This window comes from Ursus americanus, chromosome 17 (genome assembly GCF_024610735.1).
Source record: "Ursus americanus isolate L20-20 chromosome 17, mUrsAme1.1.p, whole genome shotgun sequence".
Taxonomy (NCBI): domain Eukaryota; kingdom Metazoa; phylum Chordata; class Mammalia; order Carnivora; family Ursidae; genus Ursus; species Ursus americanus.
In genome coordinates, this window is record NC_142143.1 from 15,284,876 (window position 1) to 15,299,329 (window position 14,454).

Genomic DNA, 14,454 nt, shown 5'->3' on the forward strand with positions numbered 1-14,454 from the left:
TTGTGAGGATTCAATAGTAATGTCTATGTCTCTAGCACTGTTAGTCGTAAGCTCTTGATATATGGTGTAGGTATGACCAATGTTGAGAGGCAGCCAGGTGTCATGGTTAGGACAGTGGATGTTGGAACCTAATTACTTGGGTTCAAATCCTTGCTCTGTCGTTAGTCCCTCGGGTTAGGACTACAGACAGTACCCAGCTCAAAGCGTTCGTGTGAGATTCCTTGAGGTGACCTATGTGCAGCGCTGGTGCTCAGAAGACTCTGGGTTTGTCTGTGTGGCTGAAGGCAAGTAAGTGGTGGGTAGAGGGGTCAGCAGAGGCCGAGGCCTGTCCTTCAGCTACATAGATAGAGACAGATCGCAGTTTGTGAGACCTCCTGCTTAGACCGTTCTTGTGGCTTGCTCTAAGAAAAGGATGCAAAGTTACGAATACAAAGTTAGGCATGAAAATAAATGTTTGGTCGGAGGGATGAAAAGAATCACAAAAAATACAAAATTTTAAACAGTTGTCCGGTACTGCAAACATCACAGAATTCAGAAAAATACACAATGTTCTTTATTAGTTACTTGACATCCTCTGTAATAATTATTGTCCTACATTAGCTGCATATTGTTTGTCGCCTCTTCATACTGACGATGATCTCGTTATATTTTCTGTAGACGGAATAGACAGCTCATCCAGCCTCTCTTGTGTGGTTGATCAAAATTTATTTTTCATATGAATAGTTTGAAAATATTCCAACCCCACAACAAATCTTAAATACGAGCAACATCTTACACGTTTTTTAGAATCGTTGCCAAATTTGAAAAAATACCAAATTCCTATCATGAAGGAACTATAAGATTTCAGGGCATTTGAAGTTTTCTTGCATAGTGACTGCTATTAAGTACTCATTGAGTTGATGATGAATAAGTCTATCAATTACTTATTGAAATGATGATGCCAAAATGTCTTTAATGTTGTTGTGATAATGTGTATCATGTTCTCTTTATAGTTGTATTTCTTGACAAATCAGTAAGAAATTCAAATCTATTCCCCATATATTTCTGTGATTCACTCTTTATTAATTAGGTCTGTAATCCGAAAGCCTAATTTTTATTTCTACATGAAATGTGTCTCTTCTTCTCAATAAACAAGGGTATTTCAGCTTTTATCTGAAATTGATTTTGTTATTCTTCTCAGTGTCAGAATAAGGGGGGGCAGTCTGGGACCTGGATGGCGACGGCGAAGGCGGGTAGGACCCGGGCAGCCTGGCTCAAGTGGCTGTGCCATGGTGTCCTCCCTGGGTGACCTCACCTGCCCTTCCACTAAGGCGAGGTGGAGGGCGGAGCCTGGCAGGGAGTAGGCGGGACTTGTAGGTGGGTGGGGCCTCGTGGTCGGTGGGCGGGGCTCACTGCTGGCCCCAGGAAACTGAATGGTAAAGCTTTGCTGAAACTTTCCTGAGAGCCAAGCCCTGAGAATAAAGTGGTGAGCAAAAACGCTGACAGCCTGGGAGACAGACAGTAAACACATACTCACAAGCATATAATCATGTAATTACGAGTTGTGAGAAGAGTTGTGAAAGGAAAAAACAGGAGACTGTGTGAGTCCCTTGGGGTCCTGGGGAGACTTCCTTCTGGAAGTTTCTTAGAACTAGACCTGAATTCTGGCTTTTCCACTGATAAGCTGGGTGGGCAAGCTGGGCCATGGACTCTTGGGTCATAAATGAGGCTTGACTGTAAAGCCTTGTGTAGACTGCTCTGAAGGACTCACAAAAAGTTGTCCAGAAAGGTTGGGAGCCTTGGCAGCTTCTTGGAATACATATTTATATTTATTTATATAGCTCCATTCTGTGCCCCCTATGCTATGGTCTGAATGTGTCCACCCCACCCCCAAATTCAGATGTTGAAATCTTAATGCCCAATGTGATAGTCTTTGGAGGTGGGCCTTTGGGAGGTGATTAGGTCATGAGGCTAGAACGCTCACCAGTGAGATTAGCGCCCTTATAAAGGAGGCCACCAGAGCTCCCTTGCCCCTTCCAGCAGCTGAGGGTACAAGAAGTCTGCAGCCTGGAAGTGGGCCCTCACCTGCCCATGCTGCCACTCTGATTTTGGACTTTTAGCTGCCACATTGTAAGAAATACATCTCTGTTGTTCATAAGCCGTCCAGTCTGTGGTAGTTTGTTATAGCGGCCTGAGCAGACTCAGACATTTTCCTTGGAAGTAGTTTTAACCTCTCTCAGAAGCTGGATTGCATTGGATTGGAGTGCTGTCCAGGGGACCCCACAGCGCTCCGTGCTTTAGTACAAAGTACTCGTACCATCTCATAATTTCTTGTGGGCCTTTCTCAGAGACTCTGGGCATCTGGAGTCATGGATTGTGGTTTTGTCTTAACCTCCAGCGGCAGCTGCATCATCATCATCACCATCATCATCGTCACAGCTGACGCTCGGTCAATGCTTTCGGTGTGCTCTGCACTGTTCAAACCTCCTGACATATATTCGTTCATGTCTGGCTCACAGTAACCACTGTGTAAACAAGCACCAACTGAATAAATAAGCACAATGGAAGGAGAAAATCACTGATTTTTTTCCCCCTAAGAGTTCTTGGAAAGCTTTGCAGAGGAGATAACTTTGAGATGGATTTTGAAAGCGGAGTTCACCAAGCAGAGGTGGGGCTTTGTCCTCATTCCAGGGTGGCTCGGGCAGGTATGAAGGAGCACATCAGGCACTCCAGGAAGAGTAATTCCATAAGGTGGCGGGAGGTATAGGAGGTGAGGATGGGGACAGAGACCTATTAGGATTGCAACGCTGACTTGGATAGAAGGCATACTGGTGAAGAAGGCAGTTTTTTTGTTTTTTTGCTTTTGCTTTTTAATCCACTTTCTACATTTAGAGAGCAGTGATCTCTAAAGAAGAGGGTGGTTTGTGTGCCTCCCAGGGATGTGCTAGATGATCCCAGGAGGTGTGGGAAGAAAATATTGGAATTTCTATTTTAATTTTTTATCTTACCCTTTACACATTTCTATTTTGGTCTAAAGTTTAGAACAGCACTGTCCAATAGAACTTTTTGAGATGATGGAAATGTTTTATCAGCACTTGAAATGTAGCCTGTACGACCAAGGAACTGAATTTTTTAGTTTTTTAAAATTTAAAGTAACTTAAGTGAAAATAGCCTCATGAGGTTAGTGACTACTACATTGACTAGCACAGGTTATAGGGTGCATAAATACTGCAGTTTTTGTACATACGTCGGTACATAAATGAGAAAACATTTATGTGCAGCTCAGCTTGTTACTGGTGGCATATGCAATCAGAAATGTTTACAGACCACGGGGCCAGAGACCAAAATTAAAATATAGAGCTGGAACAAAAATGCTGAAAAACTGCAAAGCTGGGCTAGCCCTAGGCAGATACGTCTCAGAATTTAAAACCTCTGAAATTGAAAGGATCTTATAGCTCTTTAGTTTTCTTGAGGAAAGTAAGCCTTGGGCCAAGAGGGGAGGGACTGAGACTCACAGCGTCAGTGTTACTTCTGCATGTGACCTGCCGTCCCATACCAGCCTTTCTATGTCCGCCTCCTACCCCCTTGCCTGATTCTTCTCTCCTGAGCACTTTTCCAATTTGTGATGACACCGTTGTTCACTTGCGTATTGTCTGTCTCCTCCCAACAACTAGACTGTAAACTCCATGGAGACAGCGCCGGGTCTCTTGTTTACTGGGACCTGACATAAAATAAGCGCTCAAAACGCATTTGCTCAATTAATGGTTCAGGAGGTGGGTAGCGAGGGATCCACAACGGGAATAACGGGCGATCAGGCTAAACAGATCTTGGGAGATGGAGACAGAGATTGGTAAAGGGCCCTGAGGATTCTCGGAGCAGTCAGTGCCGTGGGCCCAGCCTGGCAGCCCACACCTGTGGTCAGTGACTGTTGGCTAATGGTGGAAAGTCCATGCGCTTTGAGTCTAATGGACCTGGGTTTGCATTCCAGTTCTATCACTTACGGAAGTATGACCTTAGGTAATCTACTCAACTTCTCTAAGTATTTCGTTTCCTCAGCTGTAAAATAAGGAAAATAACAATACTATTTCTTAGAGTTATTAGTTGGATTAAAGGATATGATGTATGTAAATACATGAAGCACTAGTACGTAGACTGTATGTACATAGAGTATCTAGTTCATAGATACTATATAGTTTTTATTCAATGTCAGTTAAATGAATGAATGAACTGAATGATACCATGTATACACACAGGGTGGGAAAATAGCCATGGAATCAAAGGACTGATATTCTTTGATGAAACAAATTGTCAGAGCCTCAAACGTAACTAGTCACATAGAAATGTGATGCACTGAATGGTCCCTTAGAAAATACAGGATTACTTACTGGAAAGCAGTTTGGTTGCATGTAACAAAAGCCTTAGGAATGCTTATTCCTTGTTTCTAGTAATCCCACCTCCAGGAGTCTACACTAAGCAAGTAATAAGAGATGCAAAGATTTTCGTACAGAGCCATTCACTGATGCCATTACAATAAGGCCCAAATAATAAAAACTTAAAAAGTAAGCAACCTCATCAGCCAGCAATGGTTGGGGCGGGGGGGGGGTGGGTGACGATTAAGGGCAGTATAGCTGTGTGAAGCAATATTATGCAAGTGACTAAGAAACCAAGTGTTTCAGAATACGATAACATAGAGAAGAGGGTCATGTTATGAATAATAAGTGAAAAAAAGTAGATAAAATTCTGTGCAATATGATCACAATTGTAAAATGTGTTTAAAAAAAAAGACAAGGAAGACACATTAAACTCTTAGCTGTGATTATCTTTGGTGGGTAGGTCAGTGGCACTTGGGTCAGCCCATCGATGTTCCCATCCCTGGTCTTGGCTCCTTGGTGCCGTTCAGCCGGCCACAAGGGTACCCTGAGTGTCAGCTCTTGGATGCACTCTTGAGACTGGAAGGGACTTCTGCCAAACCGCAGTGTGATTCTTCGAGAAGAAGGCTCATGCTGAGGATGGCAGCCTGAGGGAGAGGGCACAGCACTTGGGAGTTTAGAGAATCTAAATTTAATCCTTGGCTTGTCCACAAAATAGCAGTGGAATTTGGGCAACTTCCTGTAGCTCTCTGCACCTTGGTTTCATCATCTGTAAAATAAGGGGAGTGGACTGAAGTGGTCTCCAAGGTACCTTTAGGCTTCAACACTCTGCTCTCCTTTCATTTGACAATATTTGTTGAACCCTTTCTCTGTGCCAAACACTGTTCCAGAGACTGGGGATAATTAGCGAACAAGGCAAAGGTCTGTCCTCTTTCTAGTAAACTCTGTAAATCATAATAGAATTTGAGCAGTATTTTTTGACTCCTCACTTCCTAAAATGGGTTTTTCGAGTGCTCCTGCCTTCCCTTCAGCTCTTTTCTCCTCACTTCCACTTTTCAAACTTTTATCCTTGTATTCTCAAGATTGATACATCTAACTTCTTTTGGGTAATGATACTTACATCTTCTCTACTTTGTCTATGTGTTGATTCTAAAAATTTGGAAGCAATAACTATTCTTCATCAGAGTCAAGTCCTTGCCTGTGATTACATTTCCTTTTGTGTATAGCTTTTCATTTCCTGGAGTTTCTGATTGCCTTTTTTTTTTCTTATACAATTTGCCTGTCTCATATATTCAATTTAAAAAGAAAACAAAACAAACAAAAAAGAAAACACTTCCTCAGGGCAGGTATGGCAGTTAGGGTTGGATGAAGGAGCAGAAGCTCTGTGCAGGTCATGAGAGACAGGATTTATTATAGGAGCTGCACCATATCCCATCTCCACTACACGTGGGAAAATTACCTCTCACGTGCACACACACACCCTAAATGTGTCTCGAATTCCTCCGACTCCTGCGTTCTCCAAGACCTAGAGCCTTGCTACCCAAAGTGTGGTCTGTGGACCAGCATCATTGACCAGCGTCATTGGCTTCACCCGGGACTTTGTTAGAAATGCAGAGCATCAGCTCACCCAGTCTCAGTGAATCAGAGTCTGCATTTTAGCCAGGTTCCCAGTGCATTTGTATGTCTGTGAAGTTTGAGAAGCACTGGTTTGGGTTACTTTGTGGAGCCTGCCATTTTCCTCTTGCCTGCACCAGTTCATTGCAGTGAGGTCTCCTGTCAGCAATGGCCCTAAAACTGTTGACTTTAGCTGAGGCCCTTCAGAGTCAATACTGTGCCTGAGAAGGCCCTGTCTTTGTTGTTATCAATGATGATGATAATAATAATAGATACTATCTATTGATTACTTGCTATGTGCCTGGTATTGTGCTGTGCATTTTATTTTATTTTATTTTATTTTATTTTATTTTATTTTATTTTCAAGATTTTATTTATTTATTCGACAGAGATAGAGACAGCCAGCGAGAGAGAGAACACAAGCAGGGGGAGTGGGAGAGGAAGAAGCAGGCTCATAGCGGAGGAGCCTGATGTGGGGCTCGATCCCATAACGCCGGGATCACGCCCTGAGCCGAAGGCAGACGCTTAACCGCTGTGCCACCCAGGCGCCCCTGTGCATTTTATTTTTTAAAGTAGGCTTCATGCTGGGCCCCAACACAGGGCTCGAACTCACGACCCTGAGATCAAGACCTGAGCTAAGATCAAGAGTCTGACACCCAACCAACTGAGCCACCCAGACGCTCCAGTGCCATGCATTTTATATACTCACAAGCCTCTATGGCAAGAACATTATAATTATCCCCACATACTAGATGAAAAAATGAGGTTCAAGAGGTGAAGTCACTTGCCCAAAGTCACACTGCAAGTAACTGATGCATCAGGGATTCAGTTCCAAGCTTGTATGACTCTAGAGTCTGTATCTTTAAACCAAGAGGACACAACGTACACACAGGCATGCGCACATCTCGTAAATGTACGACTGCTCCTTAGCCCTTTCCTACTCCCTTCCAGGCACTAGTCTTGCAAGAGTAACTGTTACCCTGACTACTACATGCCTCCAGGAATAGATTAGTTGTCTGGTTTTGCACTTTATATACATGGAATATAACACAGGGCATTTTCTTTTGTCATAATAGAACTGCCGAATCAAGCCCCTTGGAGTTCTAATTTTCGTGAGACGCTACACTCCGTGGCTTCTTCTGTTCCCCATTATGTGTGTGAGATTCACGCATATCGTTGCATGTGTTATGGACTGCTCTTATCGCTCTGTGAATACACTACAGTTACTTACCTGATCTGCTGATGGGCATTTGGGTGCCTTCCCAGTTTCAGGCGCTTATGAATACATGAACATTCCAGCTCATGTCTTATGGTGAACATATGGTTATATTCCTAGGAGTAGAATTGGTGGGTAATACAGCACAGGTATATTCAGCTTTAGTAAATGCTGGAAAGGATGGACCACTTAACCTCACATCAGCAGTGTATGAGAGATCTGGTTGCTTCTCTCCTTTGCCAGCTTACTTGGTCTTTTGGTACTTTTCATCTTTTTCATTTTAGCCATGTTGGTGGCTGTAGAGTCAAAGCCCATGGATTTCTTAGACCTCTTTAGTGGATATATTTGTTTAGTGGTCACTCCTGGTTGCCTACCCAGAATTCATTTTCATCTCCTTCTTTCCAACAGAATCCTATTTTTTCTCCCATCTCCCCTCCTTATGCTGGGCTCCAGGGAAGCTGAGCTTAGCCCTGGTTACATGTCTAGGCTTTATTTAACTAAGGGTAATTCCTCTTCCCTTAATAATGTCAGTTCAGGGATGGGCAGGTGATCTGATTCCATCCAAAAAATGTTCAGGAGGTTTATTGAGAGGATTTGGGAAGTCTCCTTAACCTTAAGAGGGAGGCACAGGGCTAGGCGATCTTAGATACTCTCACGTCTGGGTGTGACGTCTGGGACTTCTGCCATCTTGCTACTAACTTTGAGTTGAAGTGATGTTCTTTTAAACATCATGGAGCTGCTGAATCACACACTTTGGACTTCAGTTTGGGTGCGATAATACATTCCCTTTGTGAAAATAAAGGAAACCTCATTTAAAATGGATCAGAGCCCTGAAGGGGGCGCTCTCAGGCAGGTACTCCCCTATAGCCTGCCACACCAGGGGGAAGAAGGAAGATAAGAATTATTTTGACAGACATTTTTCACATAGGGATTTCATCTGCTTAAAAAAAAAAAAAAAAGATTGTATTTATTTGAGAGAGAGCACAGCAGGGGGAGGGGCAGAGGGAGAAGCCGACTCCCTGCTGACAGGGAGCCCAATTAAGGGTCTCCATCCCAGGACCCTGAGATCATGACCTGAGCCAAAGTCAGATGCTTAACTGACTGAGTCACCCAGGCACCCCTCATCGTCTGCTTTTAAGAAAAAGAAGGAAGATCCCTCCCTACCCAGCAACAACACATTACCCACCCCTGGCAGCCAGCGAGAAATCACCACAACCTCCAACTCTTTTCCCACGAACTTTTATTCAACGCCCCCCCCCCAACCAAGTTTCCTCAAACAACCTAATAAAAGCTGACCTTCTCTCTGTCTCTTCAGAATAGCCTGTGGTTCGCCATAGCTTGCTTGTCCCAAATGCAATTCCTCTGCTATTCTCAAACTCGTTTTGCTAGTAAAACAACTGGTTATTTTTAAGGTTGATACCTTCTTACTTAAGCCAGATTGAGAAGTTTCTGTACCTTGAATCCTAATTGATACAGCTTGTTTTAAAGTTAGTGCCCACCAACATCTGTGCAGAGCTCGGTGCCCAGAAAACTCAGCTACTTCTGGGAGGCTTCCCGGAAGGGAAACGTGTTTCCTGCCACCAAGGCAAACTGCCTCCCGAGGCTCCTGGCTGGAGGTGAATCCTGCTTTGTCTACCTGTTAGGGTGTGACCCTGGGCATGCTTCACCTCCATGAACCTTAGTTCTTTTGACTGTAAACTGGGGACTGGGAATCCCGGCGGGCCTCCCAGGGTGTGGGTTGGAATGAGATACTAGAAGAGAAGGTTGTCCTAAGCAGTCAGGGGCGGCACAGGCCAGGCTGCCTCTCCCGGCTGGCCTGCTCCTCTCTGAAGCCCGCCGGGGCCTGAGCTGGGACCCCATGGGCCTCTGGACCACCACCCCCCGCAGTGCAATGTTTTCTTTACCCTAACGTGACTCAGCCTTTCCTCGGAGGGGGTCAGCTCATGTTTTTCTGCCTTTTCCCTAAATGCAAGCCCTAAGTGGGTCTTGAAGTAGAACTGGGTCAGAGTTTCCCGGGGCATTTCTCTCCACTAGCCCCCCACCCCACCCCCACCCCCCAGCGGGGCTCCCACGAGCCCAGCTCCCTGCGCCTGGCCTCATGCGGGTGGTGGCTTTTGTTGGGCCGCACAGCCTGCTCGCCTCCGGCCACTTTTGCTCATTTCTCGGGGAGCTGCCTAGCTGCAGAGAAAGGCCTTTGGAGCCCTTCTCTTTTCAGCCAGCCTTTATTGAATTTCACCTCCATTTTGTTTCCTTTCCAAACAGGAACATCATTTATCTTGGACTTCACGTTGCAGAGGTCTCCAAGAGCTCTCTCTTTCCCAGCGACGATTGTTGACACACAGTCAATCTGTTTCTTGCCTCCCTTCCCCTCCCCTCCCCCCCAGCAGGCCGTAAAGTGTCCACAGCTGTGCCCTTGATTACCCCGCCCTTTCTGTGCCCGCACTGGGGACGAGCTGCCATACAGCACAGCCATTACCGCCGACAAAAAGGGACAATTTTCAAACATTTTTGCTTTTCATCAGGGAAGCCGACGGCACAAAGAAAGTGCATCATTTTATTCTAAATGCTTTTTAAATATGGGTCACTTGGCCATAATCAGCCCCAAAGGATGGGGAAGTTCAAAGCCTGAAAGCAATCACACAGATCTGCAGGTTTTTTTCTCCCTTTTAAATGATGTGACTTGACACTGGGAAAAACGGGGCGGGGGTGTGTGTTGTGTGTGTCTCCAACCCACGCCCCCACCTGCACCTCCCTCCGCTCCCCACTGTGAGTGGGGAGCGGGGAGATGTTTGCCCGGCCAGAAATGGCGGCCTGCACGCCAGGAGCGCCTTTTCACTTTTTGCTGCTGTTTCGGAGAGTATTAAGACCAGGGGGCTCCTGGTCCGGTCCTTCGGGACAGGGTGGCTTTCCCAGCCCAGGTGGGGGCAAAGCCCTCGCTGTGTTTAGCGAGGGCTCGTGCGGGTGTGCGGCTGCAGGGCTGCGTCCACTCCTGGGGTGGGGTGCACAGGGGCCTGGGCACGGAATGGGGGCCCCTCCGCTGGCCGCACCCCTCAGCCATCTTCGAGGCGCGGCCCCGCGTGGACGGTGGTTGGGGAGGCCTGCGCTCGGGTCCCCGCCCTCCGCAGCCTAGGGGAGCGGTTGCCCGAACTGACCCCGAACCAGGAGGTGGGCCCCTGGAGGGTACCTGGGCTACACACTGGCTGGACAGTGTCCCAAGACATTCAGACTCGAATCTAGAGATGGTAGCAAGGGGTGCTCGGAAAGCCTCTCTAGATGAGACGTGTAAAGAGGCCGCTGCCTTTGAAGGCACCCTTGGAGGGCATGTCTTAGGGTTCGGCCCATGTGCCTTTGAGCCCAGTTCAACTGCCAACTAGCTCAGGAACCTAACCTTTGATCCGCATTTCCTGTCTGTAAACTAGGAGTCCTAACAGCGGCTATGCATTAAGCTTGTCGTGAGGACAGCGGTGGGAAGACTGAAGCCAGGTCCATCTTTGTCAGTTCAGATGAAAGAATGAGCACTAGGGATCATCATCCCTGCCCCCTCACCCCCGGCGCGCTGGACCAACCCAGGACCGTGTAGGAGTGCAACCCCACTAGCTTGCAAGTAAAGAGTTTTCAGATTCCAAGTCTCTTGAGATGGGAAAGACCTCCGGGGGAGGTCAGCGGCACCAGAGCACCTGACCTCCATTCAGCAGTGGACACCTTCTCAGGGGACCCCTGCCCCAAATTTTGCCCTTAAAAGCCTTCACTTGCAAGCCACTGGGGAGTTGGGGACTTTTGAGCATTAGCTCCCCATTCTCCTGGGTGGTGCCAAACTAGTAAATGGCCTATCTTTCTTCACGGCAAAAGGTGGGTGTCCGTTACTGGCTTGCTGCACGTGGGGTGGGCAAACTTGCTGGGGTCATTTGGGTTATCCTACAAATCACAGTGTCCTAGAGTGAGTACTTACTACACTTCGTCTAATTACGGACAACTGGAGACTGGGAAATGATGGCTTCTCTTCCCGCTCTTCTTCCTTCCTGCCTCCCTGACACAGGGAAGAGAAGGGAGCCAGTGTTCAGCACAGGTCAGGGAGCAACTGTAAATCAGTCGTGGTATAGTTATGTAAACACTATTTGGGGGCCATACGTAGAGACGCGACATCCTTGCTCTGCCAGTTGCAGCCCTGTGACACGGGACACGCCACTTTATCTTTCTGAGCCTCCGTTTTCTCATCAGTTAAAAGGTGTGTGAATCCTGACCTGCTGGTGTATTAAGTGACATAACGCGTGTAATGAGGTACACACATAATGCCCCATTCTTTCCCAGGGGTCTTCCTGTCTTGCATTTCATACTGGACAGAGTGCCAGTGTCAGCATAATGGGATACCGACCTCAGGGTTTACCTGTGGGAGCATTTCCAGGGGAGAGAGTCGCTGCTGAGGGACTGTAAGGCTGTCCCGAGTTGGACCCTCACCGAGCTTCTATAAGTCGGTTCAGCCGTTACCACTTTGCTTGATGAGGAAGAGGAGGAGGATAGCAAGCTGTGATATTACCATTTCTAATAAATATTTGGTCTTTGTCCTGCTTCCTGGCTCACAGCTCCTACGACCCTTGTAACTTCCCAAGCGAAGAGAGCTAGGGGTGTCTTGTGTTACGTTAATGAGGGGACTGATGGGCCAGCACCTGCAGGTGGGGGCTGGCTTCAGGGAATCCAGCCGGTGATTAGAGGGCTGGAACTTTCAGACCCACCTCCCTGACCTCGGGGAGGAGGCTCAGGTTGAATCAATCACCAATGGCCACTGATTTAATCAATCACTTCTGTGTCAGGACGCCTCCATAACCCCCACGAGGACGGGTGGGGAGAGCTTCCCAGTCGGTGAACACATGGGGATTGGGGGGAGCGGTGCGCTCGCTCGGAGAGCTCGGAAGCTTCGCGCCCCACGTCTCGCCCCGCATCCACCTGGCTGTTGGTGACTTGTGTCCTCTTCTAGCAGGCGGGTGATCGAGTAAGCGAAATGGTTCTCAGTTCTGTGAGCTGCTCCAGGAACTTCCTGGCACCCCAGGAACTGGGCGTCGTCAGACCGCGGATCGGTGGGATCAGGAGGTCGCTGGGGTGACAACTCAGGGCTGTGACTCAGTAGGGGCGGGGCAGCCTGCCGGACGGAGTCCCTCACCTGCCGCTCTGCCGCTGTGTGCGCGGCAGGTGGGCAGTGGCCGAGTGGGGATGGCGCGCCGCCGCTTGCAGAGAATTGCTGGCCGTGGGGACGAGGCCGCACACGTCCGGCGTCGGGAGCGCTGCGCGTGTGGCGGTGCTTTGGGTAGAGGGGACACGCAGGAGGACTGGGTTTTCCTGCTCACCGGCATTTTGGCACAAGCTTAGGACTACACCCCCCCACCTCCGAGTTCCACTAAGTACGGTGAAGACTGGTGAGAACTTAAAAATCCCGCCTATTGAAGAACCCGGGAAAACCACGTGCCAACAAACACAGGAAGTGCGAGAAGCCCGAGACCCCGGGGCTTCGGTGTCCCGGTGTCCCGACCCCGGCGCTGGCTTGCGCCCCCCTCCAGTTCCCGCGGAACTGTAGTGTTCGTACCCTGGGGCCGGTCCCGGTGCGTGCGGGTTTCCAAACACAGAGCGGCTGGCTGCCAGGCTCTGGGTGGATTCTGCCTTACTGTCTTGTTCTGCTCTAGATGTATTTATTTCTGGTTATTGCTTAATCTCTGTTCTGATAATGGAGTTGAAGTCTGTAATTACAAAATCATAGTTCTGTAGGAGTTTTCTTTGGCTTCCCGCTTTTCTGTTTGCTTTGGTCTGTTTTTCATGTGAGGGTTTCCTCAAATACCTACTGACCCTTGACTGTCCCTTCATATTTCAGAGCGAGTCGGTGACCACCCGGATGCAGGCTCTGCGCAAGCTTCCCGTGCGTCCTGTAAGGCCTCCGAGCTCTGGCCTCATGGTCTGGTCTGTCTGACCTCGCTGCCCGCCGCTGTCCCCTTTCTCCCTCCTGCCGGTTGCACTCCCATGGGTTTGCCAGGGCACATGGGGTTTGTTGTTGCTTTGTGGCTTCGCTGGTGCTGTTCTCACTGCTAGGAGAGACGATCCCCTGGGGGTTCCCTTGGCTTATTCACCTCTTTCAGGTCTCTGCTCAAATAACCCTTTAGCACAGAGGCCTTCCCTGATGCCCTTTATGAAACTGCCCTGCCGGCCTGCCTCTGCTTTAGTTTCTGTGGGCCGTCGGGTGGCCTGACATAGCCTCGCTCGGGGTATGCTGTGTTGGGCTTACCGTTATGCTGTGCTCATGGGTTGTCTGTTTTTACCCAGATGAGGCACAGTCCATGCAGTCCGGGTCTTTGTTTTGTTCACTGTGTGTTCGCTGCACCTGTTAGTGCTTGGCACATCAGTACGTATCACACACAGGTTTGATGAAGGAAGGAAGGAGTGGTGTCTTCAACTGAGCGGGGAAGGGCCAGGATCTGGCCATTTTATTGCAAGATCCCTAACCTTCAGTCTCCTTCGATCCTTCTTTTGGGTTTGTTCCCTCAGCCATGGGAGTCCTAGCTGCCAGTGTTCTTGGAGTTGACTGGGAGAAGGTCTTTTATCTCATGCTCCCGTTTATGGCAAAGTACCCCTGTCTTCCGAGCCCTTTGAATTAACTTATCCTGGGAGCTAGAAAGCAATCGCCTGGTTGTGTACGTAGGGGCCGGTGGGGAGAGGAGCTGGACTGTCTGCCAGTTTTAAACCCTACCCACACCCTTATTCTCAGAAGTACCCTGCATCTCTCATTCCTAAAATCTCCAGAGCTCTGCAGGATTTATCACAAGGATGTGCTGGTAACTGTTTCATTGGCTCACCAGGGAGAAAAGCCCTGGTGTGCAGTGTTGGCTCATTGCCGTGGTGTAACAGCTTAACTATCGTCATGACGTCACTGAACATGGACTTGGGAAGAAACGTGCAGTCGGACACCAGTGTTCCACCTTCTAGACAAAATAGATGTGAATGACTTCAAGAGTGTAGGTACGACCTAGGAACATAAGAGAGAGGTGAAGACTTTTGAACAGCTGTTACCTTTATTAAATATCATCTGAGGTTTACATAATTTTTAATGCCGATTCTTTTTAATCAGCTTGTAAATTTCCTAAAAATTTGACGATCTGCTCTGATGAGCTGCTGTAAGCTGGTTCTAGCATGTATCCTCTTGCTTTTGGATTCCCTTACTCTCGCAGGCTTTAATTTTTTGCTACCTGGTATCTTCTCTCTACGTCAGTTATCCCTGGTTCATCTAATTTACAGTTT